This window comes from Ovis aries, chromosome 19 (assembly GCF_016772045.2).
Source record: "Ovis aries strain OAR_USU_Benz2616 breed Rambouillet chromosome 19, ARS-UI_Ramb_v3.0, whole genome shotgun sequence".
Taxonomy (NCBI): Eukaryota; Metazoa; Chordata; class Mammalia; order Artiodactyla; family Bovidae; genus Ovis; species Ovis aries.
This window is the reverse complement of record NC_056072.1, coordinates 35,955,923-35,971,913: the sequence shown is the minus strand read 5'-3', so window position 1 is coordinate 35,971,913 and position 15,991 is coordinate 35,955,923. Positions and strand designations below refer to the sequence as shown.

General features: G+C 43.7%; 1 protein-coding gene across 24 annotated transcripts in view; it reads right to left on the bottom strand.

Moving 5' to 3' along the window:
• The window catches only part of MAGI1 (membrane associated guanylate kinase, WW and PDZ domain containing 1), a 653,852-nt gene that overhangs the window by 182,418 nt on the left and 455,443 nt on the right, over positions 1-15,991 (bottom strand). Inside the window, exon 1 of one of the 24 annotated variants that reach the window (XM_060402246.1) lies at positions 2,573-2,666. The exons of the other annotated variants lie outside the window; for them this stretch is intronic. The gene's annotated coding sequence lies outside the window, so the exon portion shown is untranslated. Of the gene's footprint in view, positions 1-2,572; positions 2,667-15,991 lie in introns of those variants that run through there. 24 annotated transcript variants of the gene reach the window in all.

Genomic DNA, 15,991 nt, shown 5'->3' with positions numbered 1-15,991 from the left:
TAACCCTTAAAAGTCAGAGTGACTGCTTTGCCAAGAGAAACAGAGCTCTTACTGAACAGGACAGAATTCACTCAGTATTTATCATTTCAAATGTACATGTTCTGGGTGCAGGTGTGTGTGTGTGTGTGTGTGTCCCACAACATTTGCAAAGGGTCCATGATGCACCCACTCCAGTATTCTTGCCTGGAGTATCCTCATGGACAGAGGAGCCTGGTGGGCTACAGTCCATGGGGTCGCAAACAGTCAGACATGACTGAAAGACTAAGCACAGCATGCACTACGGCCCAGGGAGTAATTGCTGAACCATACAAATTCAGAAACGACAAAACAAAAACAAACCAGATACAGGAACCTGCACTGAGTCACGAAAAAAACACAATCAAACCAAACCAAACAACAAACTCCAACAACCACATTTCTTGAGTACTATGTATGCCAGACCCTGTGTCAAGGGTTTTAAGTACATCTTCTCATGTGGTAGCAGGACAACCCCTCTACATATGTGAAAACTGAGGCTTAAGAGAAGTTTAGATATTTTGCCAAGTTCATTCAGCCCCTGCATGATAGGACTGAATGTAAACATGGACAGCCTTGGCTTTAAAATCTGTAACTGGTTATGACACTGTGTTCCTGCAACTACAAAATCCATTTAATAATTGTTTATAAATTATGTACCAGTCACGTAAAATGACAAACCATGGAAGAGTGATAAAGGTTAACTCACAATTCTACATATGTTGGATCCAAGATTCAACCCCAGTCTATGTGACTCAACACTGAGTCTTGAGGCTTCTTGAATCCACCTTGTGGAATCTCAGAATGACGATGCCATGGACAGATTTTACTGCCCACCTTCCTCAAAGAAGAATAGTTAAGGGCATCAGCTCTGGACTAATACTGCCTAGATTCAAATCCCAGCAAGTGGTTACTGTGGACACAGGATAAATTAATCTCTCCATGTTTCCATTTATCTATTAGAGATTCTTGGTAGCTCTATGTATCAACGAGGATACTATATGTAAAGAGCTGAGAACTGTGTCCAGCCAATGCTTAGGCTCTCTAGACAGCTCACCACTACGACAACACTGCCATTATTCATTCTAGAATAGAGCTACAATCACCTATCTTACATACAGATGACAGACGATGAGATGGTTGGATGGCATCACCAACTCAATGGACATGAGTCTGAGCAAGGGAGACGGTGAGGGACAGGGAAGCCTGGCGTGCTGCAGTGATGGATCGCAAGAGTCTGACACAACTGAGCCACCAAATGACAAAATACAAACAACCACAAAACTGCCTCAGGGGGCACAGCCTGGGGTTGAAACACATCATATGCTGTAGAAAAGGCCAACTGTGAAAATTCATTATTAGGAGAAAACTAAGGAGAATATTCAACTGAGGAGCCACTGAGGAACTCCTGAACTCCCATCCAACAGCTCCTCAAGCAAGAACTACCAAACCCCGCTGAGAATTCACAGAACCCGCTACCGTGGATCTACTTCGGGCTGAAGGAAGAAACTCTGCCTTTGGCAGACTGGCGTGATTGCCAGGAGTTGCATTTCCTGTGAGTGGGCAGCGATGCCATAGCAACTAGACCCACGGGATGTCTGGGGGCATCCCAGGTGAAATGGAGCCCTCACAGCTTCAGAGCGACCTTTTACCCACAGAAGAATCCCAACAGAGGAGGGGAAGGGCAGCTGAGTGACAGCAAGCCAAGGACGTCTGGGGTGCCTCAGCATCCGTCCTTCTCTGTTGGGAGCCTTCAGCGGCTCAGAGTTGGGGTGGGGGGAAGAGGGCTTTACAATGGGGCTCAGCACAAAAGGCCCTCCTCCTCCTCAGCCCCTCTCCTTTTTCTCCAGCTGAGCCCACTTATATGCAAACAACGCTCTAAAAGCAGCTCAAAATACAGGCTTCTGGATGGCTGAGAAAGGACAAGGTGGGGGAGCCAACAGTTCAGAGAGGCAGCAGGCCGGTGAAGTGGGGTCTGCAGGGACGGGAGGCAGGGACGGGCCAGCGGGCGGGGGCGGGGGGGCGGGGGGCGCGACCCTGTCTTTTACCCAACTGGAAGCAAAGTAAAGCATCATCCCCCGGGCCCCCTGCCTCAAGCAGCGCGAGCCTGGAGCAGAGCGACCGCTCTCGTCCCCTTCCACCTGCCCCCACGCCGCAACCAAGGCTGTCCCCGCGTGGGGGCCTTGCCGCTCAGCTGTGCCGCCGGAGACGCTCGCCCAGAAAACATGGCTGAGGATCCGCGATGCGCGCGCGACGCGGGAGCGTTTTGGGGAGGGATGCGCCCGGCGCCCGGCCCCGCAGCTGGGAGAGGTCGGAGGTGGGGAACTTGAACGCTTGGGCTGGAGGCAAGTGCAGCGCGTGCCAGCTGCTCCTCGGCGCGGCTCCTTCCTTCCTCCCGCCCTCTCCTTCCTCCCCTTTCCTCCTCCTTCCCGTCTTCCTGGCTTCCTCCCTTCTTCATCCCTGCCCAGCCTCCTTCCTGCCACCCCGACCCTCGTCCCTGCCCTCCTCCTGCCGTCACTCCCGAGCCAGGGGGCAAAACCCGCCCGCCCGCGGTTACCTGCGGGCCCTCAGAGTGGCCCCAAGGTCCGCCTCGGTCACTGCCGGAGTCCAGGCGCGCACTCAGCCGCCGCCCGCCTCATCCCCGCGCATCTGAGCGGCCCCAGCGGCAGCTGCTCCTTTTATGGGGCCCGCAGGCAGAGGCAGTGCCCTGGCGTCCCCAGCCCGCTCGGGCGGCAGCGTCGTCAATGTGCGCTATTCACACTCAGGGGCCGCTGCTGGGTCCCTGGTAGTGAGCGGCGGCCTCCCGCCCACCCCCATCCACAGGGCCTGGGTAGGGGTGCGGAGGGGGTGGGGTGTGGATAAACAGGGCTTTCACGGTACCCAGCGTGGGAGGGGAGGTCACGTGGTCCCGGTCCAGGGTAACCAAGGAAATATGGGCCCACGAAGAGCTGCAACCTTGGAAACGGATGTGGAGACGGTGGTCAAACAGGAGAGCCAGATATACTTTAAAATATATCAGGAATAAAGTTGAACTTTCCTTCCTTATCATTATTTTATTTAAAATAACAATTCTTAAATAGCACCTGCCCTTTTACTAATGACTATGAGGAGCCTTTTATTCTCTCCTGGTACAGACTATTCTGAAAGTACTGTGCTGGTGTTCCAGTATACCACTGTGACCCTTTGGTTAATACAGATTGCCTCTTCACTCTTCAGGAAACTTAGATTGGCCCCAATCCATAGAATAAAAGCCAAACACCTTAGCTTAGCATTCAAGGTCCCTTAAAAAAAAAAAAAGAAATCCTAAAAAAGGGGCCCTACTCTCTAGTTGCAAAGCCAATCCATCTCATCATTATGCAGCCCTGGAAAGAGGGAACTATTTGGCCTCTGAAAGATGAAAAGGATGAAGCTCAAAGAGGTTAAGTAACAGTCAAAGGTCACTCAGCTAAGAGCTTGGAGCAATGTCTCCGGTCAGTCCAAGTTCAAAGTCCTGAATCTTGGTCTCCCTGAGCATCTGCCTTTTGTGAACTTTTAAGGTCAAGGGGCATGCCTTTTGAACTCTGGAAAATACTTCACCTCTTCTCTGGCAAGGATAAACCTGAAAAAGGTGAGTTCCTTGGGCTAAGAGGGAAAAAAAAGAGAGCTCCCTTTGAATCTATCACCTCACCTCAGCATTTCCTTTCGATTCATATAGAATGTTAGTTCTAATTTCAGGTGGAGTGCAGATGACTCCACCCTTATGGGAGAAAGTGAAGAGGAGCTAAAAAGCCTCTTGATGAAAGTGAAAGAGGAGAGTGAAAAAGTTGGCTTAAAGCTCAACATTCAGAAAACGAAGATCATGGCATCTGGTTATCACTTCATGGGAAATAGATGGGGAAACAGTGGAAACAGTGTCAGACTTTATTTTGGGGGGCTCCAAAATCAGTGCAGATGGTGACTGCAGCCATGAAATTAAAAGACGCTTACTTCTTGGAAGAAAAGTTATGACCAACCTAGATAGTATATTCAAAAGCAGAGACATTACTTTGCCGACTAAGGTCCGTCTAGTCAAGGCTATGGTTTTTCCAGTGGTCATGTATGGATGTGAGAGTTGGACTGTGAAGAAGGCTGAGCGCTGAAGAATTGATGCTTTTGAACTGTGGTGTTGGAGAAGACTCTTGAGAGTCCCTTGGACTGCAAGGAGATCCAACCAGTCCATTCTGAAGGAGATCAGCCCTGGGATTTCTTTGGAAGGAACGATGCTAAAGCTGAAGCTCTAGTACTTTGGCCACCTCATGCGAAGAGTTGACTCATTGGAAAAGACTCTGATGCTGGGAGGGATTGAGGGCAGGAGAAGGGGACAACCAAGGATGAGACTGCTGGATGGCATCACAGACTCGATGGACGTTGAGTCTGAGTGAACTCCGGGAGATGGTGATGAACAGGGAGGCCTGGCGTGCTGCGATTCATGGCGTCGCAAAGAGTTGGACACGACTGAGCGATTGAACTGAACTGAACTGTGGCAGTAGTGAGTGGAGCATTCACGGGAAGTCATCAATTTGACAACACTGGGGTTGGTCTCCAGCAAATGCACGTCACTGCCTGGGACCCCAAATCATCTCCCAAGGAAGAAGCCCTTAATGCAGTTATTTGAAACACTTTACATAATGTTAAAATGAAGTTTCCATGTGAGTTATACAAGCGGAGGACAATAAAATCTACATCGACGGTCTGAGTGGGACTCCCTTCCAACATGTGGAAAAATATTAGCCAAAAGAGCAAACACCATAACCTATTTACTCCTGTGTCTTTTTTTCCCCCCAGCAGCCACAGGAGAAGGATTTGGCATGAGGGGATTCCCAGAGTGAACCTGACAGAATTTCTCTAGTGGAGCTCATTACAAGACTAGATAAGCCTGATTGTGATAAGATGCCGTAAAGGAATGTCTATGCTAATAACTCCAGAAAGGTAAGGGGGCGGGTGGAGGTGATTGAGAGCCTTCTGTTGAAGTGAAAGTGACTTTCAGTTTCAAACAACTGTACTAGGGTATTCAGTGTGTAGAAAGGAGTGTCTGTAGTACACAGTGTTCCTGCTGAGAGGGTTCTCGCAGAAAGCCTGTAATTAGAAGCCCTGAAGTACCCACTTCTCCATGAAGAAGGCTGGAGGACAGCCTGCTAAGGTAATAGGGTTTGAGTGTGACTGTGTCTGTGTAAGAGTGAGAGAGAGAGAGTGTATGTGTGTGTCCTCAGTCTCCATTTCCCAGCATCACCATCTAATTACCATATAATACCAAGGTTTATGAGTTTCCAGTGGTGGGGAAAAAAGAAATAAAAACAAAGGGAAACAAAAAAGCCACTTAACAGGACCCTTAAAAAATTGTGATTCAGAGAAAGAGATATTTGAACCCACATCCAAAAGCAGCTCATCTAACATGGAGGCAGGAGAGTGACTTAGCCTTTGAAGCAGCCAGCAAAATTCCTCCCCACTCTCAGATTCTGACCTTCTTGACTTCTTATTTCATTTGCACTCATGGTAAACCTTCTTAGAAGCCCTCTCAATGCTGCTGGTATATGCCACTGAGAATAAGAAAATGAGGACTTAGTGGTGATGTCACCACCTTTTTGTCTATCTCCACTCATATATATGAAAATGGGCTTCTTCTGAGCCAACCAAGCCTTTCTTGGGCTGATCCTCTGAATTACTTATTTCAGGAAGGGTCTGTGAGAACTGAAATTTGCATTTGTCTGGAAGGGATAGTTTGGCAAATCCAACTTAATTCTATAGTCACTCCTGAACCTTCGCAGTATCTCAAGGAGAGGCTCGTGCTCCCCCTTGGTAAGGTTTATGAGATGCATTGTGTGTACTAACCTAATTTATGTTTTCTATTCACAGATGGTAAATGTAAAGTTTCTCAAGGGGAAGAAATTACATCCCATACAACTTGGGGTTTGTGTTCATCTGTCCATGACTATAATACATCTCAGGTAGGGTTAGTCCCTACCCCAAAACAGAAATAGCTGGTCTTGACACTCAGTTGAAAAAGAAAAGATAACACTGTATATTTCAGCCAATTGTATTATCAATATTCTATCTCAAACAATAATATTGGTTGTGTTTTTTTTTAACCCCTCAAAATGGATGGAAAAATTAGGTCTGATTTAATCTCTCTTAGCTCTGCATGGTATAACAATATTAAGTCATATGTTTGGAGTTTGAGTAGCTGGAGGCAGTTGCTACATCAAACTCAAATGGCCACCCAGAACTTATTTTCACTGTGGTAGGTATGTGTCTTCTCATACATTTTGGTGGTTGCTGTTTATTTTTTTAAGAGGAAGCATCACGGCATTAACATCAAACAGATGTAATTGAATTCGGCTTTGAATTTTTTTTTCTTAAAATACAATAACCTTTTGTTTTTATTTATTCAACACATATTTTTTGAGCACTTAGTATGTGTTGCATTGTTCTCAGCATTGGAGATACAACAGTGGACAGACAAAAAAATCTGCCTTCATGCAATTATATTACTGTAGCTGACTAGACTCCTAATATCAACACTGTACATGTATGCAGAACTGACCCACAATTATTAACCTTAATCATGGGGTAATAATATAACAGGAAATTCTAATTACTGAGTAAGTCTAGAAAACTTTTCCTTGGTTTTACGATATGTTATGGTTTTATTCTATTGACTTCCTTTTTTACTGGTTTTCATGAATAAGGCTACAAATTGACAAGGATGACCACTGTTTAGACCTTGACCTTGGAGCCTACCTGTCCTGAATGGATATCCCTAATCTACATTTGGCTCTGTGACCTTGAGGAAGGTACTCAATTCTGCTAATTCACAATTTCCCCATTTGTATTTTTTAATGGGGATAATAAGAATATGTCCCTTGAGATAATGTTGAGAATTAAAATGAGATGACATAAGCAAGTCATCTGACCTAAATCAACATATCTCAACCTTTTTTCTCCCTCACTGACCCTATCAGTAAGTTTTTTAAGATTTCTTTTCCCCTAATCAACACCCGCCCCCTTCAATGAAATTTTAATACCACAGATTTCTCATATGGCTGTTTCGGTATTGTGTACTTATACACAAGAAGAATTTTTTTTTTCACTTCCCAAAAACCCAATGTTTTTTCCCTTACAGGTGATATTGCTCCCCAATGAGAAAAGTTGGCTTAGAGCTTGGCACAGTACTTGCTGAGTCTTAAACAATATAATAGTCATAGTAAAAATAAATAGAAGGCCCTGTGTCACCAGACTACAGAAGAGCATAAAGTCTGATAAAAAGCAAAAACCCATCAGCTCTGTTATCCAGGGAACCAAAGCCCAAATCCAGTATCACAGCCAGCAGCATCTGTAAGCTAGAGTTGAGCCCGTATCAGAAGATCTTCTTGCTGATGAGAAAAAGGCAAGATGCAAAGCAGCAGGGCAGCTAGACAAGGTGTGATTACAACTCTTAATCAGTCAACGCAGGTTACCCATCACTTACACATGCAGAGAAGAACCAAGACAGCACCAAAGTGCTCCCAGTTAGAGATGTGGGCACAGAGTTTTTTCTGGCCTGAAAACTCCACTTCCCACTTTTCTCTCCATCCAAGTCTCACTCCTCCATCAAGCCCACCCAAAGCACCAATTCCTAATGATGTCTTTTTCAATACAAAGTCTTTGCCAGGTTTCAGTCATCACACAAATCTAAGCTGAAGGACAATTTACAGAATTTACAGTTTATTTTAAAAAATGTTGAGGTATGAAAGACTAGGATTGGTTGAGGAGGAACTCCCCCAAATTGGAGAGTACAAGACATCTAAATATAATATGGTACCCTGGACTGAACCCTGAAACAGAAAAAGACTTTTGTGGGGGAAAAAAAAAAAAACAGTGAAATCCAAAGAGTCCTTCGTTAACAGTATTGTGTCAATGTTAATGTCTCAGTTTTGATCATTGTTCATGGTTACATAAGAGGTTAACATTAGGGGAAGCTGGTTATGGCAAAACATACTATTTCTGCAACTTTTCTCCATATTTAAATGATTTTGAAATAGTAAATTTAAGAAAGATGATGATTTGTTCATTCATTCTTGCAACAAGTGTGCCCAGAGGCTGGTAATCAGCAATGAACCAAGCAAAACAAAAATTCCTAATGCCATGGATTTTATTCTATACTTTAGGGATTTCACCCTTTCTGAGTATAGCTATGGGGCAACACCTATGGGCCGGATCTTGTCTGTTAACTGCTGTGCCATCCGTGTGCTCATGTCACGCCCTCGTGTTGGGAGTGTAAGTTGCATACAGGCATATGGCTCTTTCCCTCTGCTTTTCTCCAGGGGAGTGGACGGGAGATGAGAGCTCTTAAGTCCACTGCCTGGCAAGTAACATATGCCTAGAACAGTGCATAATATAGGCTAGACCTTGGATAGGTAATACGAGATGCCATTTTTAAAAACGTGAAAGCTTTTGACACAGAGCCTGTTCACAAAGTAACTGTTCAGGGACTTCCCTGGTGGTCCTATGGTTAGGACCTCATGCTTCCACTGCAGGGGGCATGGATTCAACCCTTGGTCAGGGAACTAAGATCCCATATGCAGCGAGCCCCCCCAAAAAAAAAACAACACACACACACACAACAAAGTAGGTATTCAATTACCATATTCCTTGGCTTGAATTAATGATCATCTGTTTGTCTCCTCAGACTTAAATGTTACAATTTTATGACATGTAATACTTAATTTCTTGACAAGTAGGAGTGTATGTATGTGTGTTAGAGAAATAGCGCGAGAGAATAATAGGGAATTTATTTTAGAGGCAGTGGGAAACAGAAACGGAGATCTGAACTGATATATCCTAATGGCTCTGACACTTCAAGAAACAAATTAAGTTGGGATTTAAAAGATTTCCCTAGATGGGACTTCCCTAGTAGCTCAGATGGTAAAGTGTCTTCCTGCAATGCAGGAGACCCGGGATCTTTGATCCCTGGGTCTGAATACCCCCTGGAGAAGGAAATGGCACCCCACTCCTATACTGTTGCCTGGAAAATCCCATGGATGGAGGAGCATAGTACGCTACAGTCCTGGGGTCGCAAAGAGTCGGACGTGACTGAGTGACTTCACTTTCTTTCTTTAAAAGATTTCAACAACGTGCTTTAAAAGACAAGGATGATAATCAACAGAGAAATGCCAAGAAATCCCTGTCATACTTACCAGATTTTAGCTACTTACACATAAATTAGAACAAAAAAATCCCAAACCTGTCAGATGGTTCTTAAAATGCAGTGTGCTTTTGTGGATAAGTGTGGAATTACATTTTTGTTGGTAAAGACCTTCCTGTTCATCCCTGTACCCTAACCATCTGACACACTTCCTTAGTACATGTAATGATGTGTGTAAGTTCAGGGTCAGGCCCATCATGTAGTCCATACACCTGGTCCTTTTTCCAGGATTCACTCTATTAGCAAATGTCACCTCCATCCACCCCATTCTAGAAGCCAGAACCTCACCAATCAGCCTGGATAACCCTGGCAGGTACATCTCGAAGTTCTGACAAATTTTCCTCCTAAATACGTTTCATGTCTGTCCACGACTGTCTCTGCTGCTAACATTCTCATCCACCATGATCTTTAGCCTGGACAATTATAATACCTTCTAAACTGGTTTCCCAACCTATAATCTATCTTGCTTATAGCAGAAAGAGAGACTTAAAAAACTTTTTTTTTTTTAAAGTAAATCTGATCATGTCATTTATCAACTTAAGTCTCCAAAGAAGAAAATCTTCAATTTGACCTAAAAGAGCATGCTTGGTCTTGTCTCTGCCAACCTCTCCAGCATTCTCTCTCAGCACATGATTTGTGTCTCTTTCTCTGCTGTCTTCACTAGCAATCATTCACTGTTTCAAAACATACCAAACTGGGACCACCCGCTAAAGGCTTTCCACCAAATCACCCTCATTCCACCTACTCAACTTTTGTGTCTCACTTAAACAGCACTTTCTCATAAAAGACCTGCAACAACCCCCCACGTTCAGTGAGTTGGTGACCTCAAAGATAACCTTTAATGATGTCCATTTCTTGGTATTCAGACTATTATATACTCTCTACTCACAGGTACCAGGGTTGGTCTATGTGACAAATAGTTAGGAAAAGTGATGGTCTTTCACTTCCAAGGGTGGGTTATAAGACAGTACCACTTCCATCTTGGTCATTTGTGCACACTCTCTGTCTCCTATTGGACTGTTTAGGGAAGGCAGCTGTCATCAGGTAAGCATCTGAGAACTGAAGCCTTCTGCCGAGGGATACATAATGATCTTCAAAGTACATTCTTTAGCCCCAGTCGAACTTTCAGATCATGGTAGCCCCAGTCATCTGACTTTATCCTTTTCAGAATATATGAAGTAAGTCCACCCAGCTACACCACTTCCAGATTTTTGACAATCAGAATTGAGACCCTGAGATTAAATATTTGTTTTACATTGCTAAGTTTTAGGGTAATTTGATGGGGTGGCGGGGGGGGGGTGTAACTCACACAGCAATAGATAATCAACAAACTTACTTAGATATCCAGGTCATACCCTCTCACAGAATCTTAGTGCTTCCTCTCCTTTCTTGTGCATATAGTAGTTGGTAATTACATATTTATGGAAGTAAATGCATCAGTGTTGGTTTCTTCATCAGTTTTGTCTCTCCATCTCACCCTGGTGTTTCTAGAATTTTGCACAAGGCACAAAGTGCACCATCAAAAACATTCAGTTCAGTTCAGTTCAGTCGCTCAGTCATGTCTGACTCTTTGCAGCCCCATGAATCGCAGCATGCCAGGCCTCCCTGTCAATCACCAACTCCAGGACTTCACTCAAACTCATGTCCATCGAGTCAGTGATGCCATCCAGCCATCTCATCCTCTGTTGTCCCCTTATCCTCCTGCCCCCAATCCCTCCCAGCATCAGGGTCTTTTCCAATGAGTCAGCTCTTTGCATAAGGTGGCCAAAGTATTGGAGTTTCAGCTTTAGCATCAGTCCTTCCAATGAACACCCAGGACTGATCTCCTTTAGAATGGATTGGGTAGATCTCCTTGCAGTCCAAGGGACTCTCAAGAGTCTTCTCCAACACCACAGTTCAAAAGCATCAATTCTTCGGCGCTCAGCTTTCTTCACAGTCCAACTCTCACATCCATGCATGACCACAGGAAAAACCATAGCCTTGACCAGACGGACCTTTGTTGGCAAAGTAATGTCTCTGCTTTTCAATATGCTATCTAGGTTGGTCATAACTTTCTTCCAAGGAGTAAGCATCTTTTAATTTCATGGCTGCAGTCACTATCTGCAGTGATTTTGGAGTCCAAAAAAATAAAATCTGCCAGTGTTTCCACTGTTTCCCCATCTATTTCCCATGAAGTGACGGGACCAGATGCCATGATCTTCGTCTTCTGAATGTTGAGCTTTAAGCCAACTTTTTCGCTCTCCTCTTTCACTTTCAACAAGAGGCTTTTTAGTTCCTCTTCACTTTCTGACACTAGGATTCTATTTTCAAAGTCATATACCGGGAAGATTTTCCTTCAGTAACGTAATCACCTTGTTAAACTTGCTTTTGGTAGGGAGTCACTATACATAACATGAGCCCTAGATGTAGTCAGTAATTAATATGAGAGATCCATGTAAACAAGTACCCAAACACAGCCTCATCCACCATTACTGTCACTCTGCAGCATGCCTTCAACAGGGAACACTGGCTGTCAAACCCAACAGGCTAATCATAACAATAAAATAGCATCTGATCCCGATTTGGCCAGATTGCACTTTCCCTCCTGTCACTGTCATGGAGATCTATGGAAGTCCGGGGCACTAACAGACCTTCTCACCCCTGAAGGATAATTATCAGAGTACTGCATGTTAAGCACAATGTCTTCCTAAGAACTAGAGGTAAATGCTCTCAATACCCAACCAGGGGACTAAGTGCCCTAACTTGTTTCTATTTTCAATTGGTTGATTTTCATTCAACCAAAGATGAAAACCACGTTGTTGGCCTCCCCTCTGTAACATAAAAACTGCTGGTCGTAAATGGAATCATCTTTGAAGTAAAATACAGCCAGCAGTACGCCCAAAGAGATGTGACAGGCCATCAATACCCAGTGTTAACTCAAAGCTGATGATATATTTTATTCTCTCCCTGCACAATGCATCTTCAGCTACTTCCCCACTTAAGGTCTTATGGGTAGACAAGGGGAACAAAAGGCCCACAATTCACTTCCAAGAAACACAGGGCTTTAGCCATCACTTCCAGTGTGTTGAATGTGGAAGCTAGAGTTGTGCAGCCTTTCTTGAATACATACTTTCAACAGCGGCACTTGCCTAAAACAAAAAAAATCTGGATTTTTGATCCCATCTCGATACATTCAGTCAGAATTTGCAGAGAAAGAGCCTTGGAATCAGCCTTTTTAACAAGTAACTGAAGAAATGGACTCTACTGCCAGGCCTTAAAGCACATAAAAGGCATAAAAGTTGATCCATTGGAATAAATTTTTGCTTCAGTACAGATGCAGTCCACTTTTTGAAAATGTTACAGGCAAAGCATCCTCTACAAGTAAGTCTTACTACAACAACACAACCAGTACAATAGATGTATAAAGATAGAGAAAAAAAGTTATTTGATCTATGAGATGTAGCAAAAGCAGCTGTTAGAGGGAAGTTCATAGTGATACAAGCCTTCCTCAAAAGGCAAGAAAAAGCTCAGATAAACAACCTAACCCACCACGTAAAAGAGTGAGAAAAAGAAGAACAAACAAAACCTAAAGTCAGTAGAAGGGAAGCAACAATAAAGATTGGATGGGGTGGCGGTTTAGTTGCTAAGTTGTGTCTGATTCTTGTGACCCTATGGACTGTAGCCCGCCAGGCTCCTCTGTCCATGGGATTTCCCAGGCAATAATACTGGAGTGGTTTGCCATTTCCTTCTTGAGAAGATCTTCCCAACCCAAGGATAGGACCCACATCCCCTACACTGCAAACAAATTCTTTACCACTGAGCCACCAGGAAAGTCCCAATAGAGATTGGAGAGGAAATAAAAACAACTTGTTTGAGGCACTTCGGTGTCAAACCTGGCACTCTCCTTATTTCTGTGAAGTGAAGTCGCTCAGTCGTGTCCGACTCTTTGCGACCCCATGGACTGTGGCCTTCCAGGCTCCTCTGTCCATGGGATTTTCCAGGCAATATACTGGAGTGGATTGCCATTTCATTCTGCAGGGGATCTTCCCAACCCAGGGACTGAACCCGGGTCTCTCGCACTGTAGACAGACACTTTACCATCTGAGCCACCCAGGAAGTCCAGCCTTGATCTTATTTCTGTAACAGGCTCTATACCTTAGGGTTTTATCAAGACTTTGTACCTCTATGTAGAAAAATATTTCACAGATCTTCAAACATGACTAAGAAAACTCAGAACATATAACATTGATTTTTTTTTAATTAGTAACACTTCCCTATTTGGCATAGGTTTGAGTTATAAAGAAAATCTCATTTTATCAAAGTATTTTGAGAGCTATTTTACCCCCTCCATATGTGTATTCAGTCCTTTATCCTCAGTACCAGGGCCCCATTTACAGTATCTATGGTTGGGGCAAAGGAAAAGTAAGGATTCTACCCAGATTAAAGTGGAGGATATTAGCAATGGATAAACTAATAATTCAAAAAGTTCTACTTCACCTGTTTGTCACAAAGGAAAAAACCACCACACAGGAAAATCTAAACTCAAGAAGCAATATCCTAGTATCTGCTTAGCTGGAAGTCAAAGAACCCTGAGATGTTTGGGAAAGAGCTCTGAGGCAGGGGCCCATGTGTGCGTGCATGCTAAGTCACTTCAGCCATATCTCACTCTTTGCAACCCTATGGATTGTAGCCCGCCAACTCCTCTGCCCATGCAATTCTCTAGGCATGAATACTGGACTGGATTGCCATGCCCTTCTCCAGGGGATCTTCCTGACCCAGGGATTCAACCTGTATCTCCTGCATTGCCAGAGAGACAACTAGAGCCACGGGAAGCCCAAGAGTCCATGACCCTCCTGAAATCACAGTCAGACTCTGATATTATGCTCTCATGAGCACTATTTGTTGGAGAGGATTGATGGATTTCATCCTACTATTAAAAAAACTTCTGACTCTCCCCCACCCACGCAGATGAAGAATTAAGTTCTGTTTTCTTCTAGAAAAGATCCAGAATCTTAGGATAATCAAACGGACAGAGACTTTTTAGACCTAATTTATGGCCACTCTTATTTGACACATGAAAAAGTGAGACACAAGCATGTGATGACTACTTTCACTCAAAGAAGATAAAATACGAGTTTTTCACTTTTTAAAAGAAGCCATTGCTTTACAAAACTGTGTTAATACATTTACACAGACTTGGCCAAACCACAGCTGGGCAGATATGCCCACCTCAACTATAATAAGCAATTAACAAGTATTTAAAATGTTTTCTAGAAAATAAAAAAATAAGACATACCGTGCTTCACCAAGTGTAAGATAACAATCATAATTTATGAAGCAATAAGGCAGGAAATAAACTGCCAATTAAATAACAAGATGGTTGAATGCATGTGCATTTCTAAAAATCTGCATCTTAGACTTGATGAAATGCAATATTGCAAAAAAGAAATGCCTTGATTTATATGACTCCTGGAAGAACAGAATGTAGTAAACTTCCTTTTGTAAAAATTAAACTGTAAACGAAAGCCTGTGAAACATTAAAAGTCCTCTTTGCAACATCTTTGAGACTAGCACATACTGAGTTAATCACAAGAGAAGAAATCATACAAAATTATTCATACATACGTCAAGTATCTTATTTTAACACACAGGGTGTTCATTCCTTCATCCATCTTTTAAAGTAGATTGAGAACTATTTTTGGACATATGTTACCAGTTTAGGATTCTATAGGCTCTTTCTTGATATAAACACTTCTAATTTAGAGTCTATGATTTCCAATTTGGGTTCAGTTGAAATGGAGTGATAATGTAAAGACACTTGCAAAGCAACGTGAATGATTTAGATTTTCTTTTAATGACTTCTCTTTACATTTTGCAGTTATTCCAACAGCTAATTTAACAACCTGCCCACAACCAACACTCAGTAACCAGGTGTGCAAGTGAGACAGCTAGGAAATAGATCATCCAGCCAGAGCCAAGCCTTTGGAGGGTTCAGCCACTGAGGCTGATATCCACTGAGATGAAGTTGGCCCAGGATAACCGAGCCAAGCCACTCCCAGTTTCCCCTTCTACAGGAACTATATGAAGCTATGCATTGTTTGAAGTCACAAAGTCTGTGGATAGTTTGTCACATAAAAGTTATAACACATACAGCAGCCTTCTGAACAACGTAGGCAGTTAGCAGGCTCAGGGCGCCTTTCAGAATGAAGACTGAATTGATTAAGTGAAGCTTCCTAAGTTCTCTGAATTTCTTTATCACTGAAGGTGAAAGGGGCTCAACTGTGTCCGACTCTGTGACCCCATGGACTATACAGTACATGGAATTCTCCAGGCCAGAATACTGGAGTGAGTAGCCTTTCCCTTTTCCAGGGGATCTTCCCGACCCAGGGATTGAACCCAGGTCTCCCACATTGCAGGTGGATTGTTTACCAGCTGAGCCACAAGGGAAGCACTTCTGTACTACTAGAGGCTACCAAATACTCCTTTTATGTGAGACTCTAGTCTACATTCCAGGCGTCCCTGGTGGCTCAGGGGTAAAGAATCCGCCTTCCAATGCAGGAGATGTGCGTTCGATTCCTGGGTCGGGAAGATCCCCTAGAGGAAGGAATGGCAACCCACTCCAGTATGCTTGTCTGGAGAATCCCATGAACAGAGGAGCCTGGTGGGCTATAGTCCACAGGATCACAAAGAGTAGGATATGAATGAAGTGACTTACCACATGGCAGTCTTCTTTCCTAATTCACCAGAATGGTACTGAATCAAAGGTAAGTAATAAATTAAGAGATGGTAGCAATATGT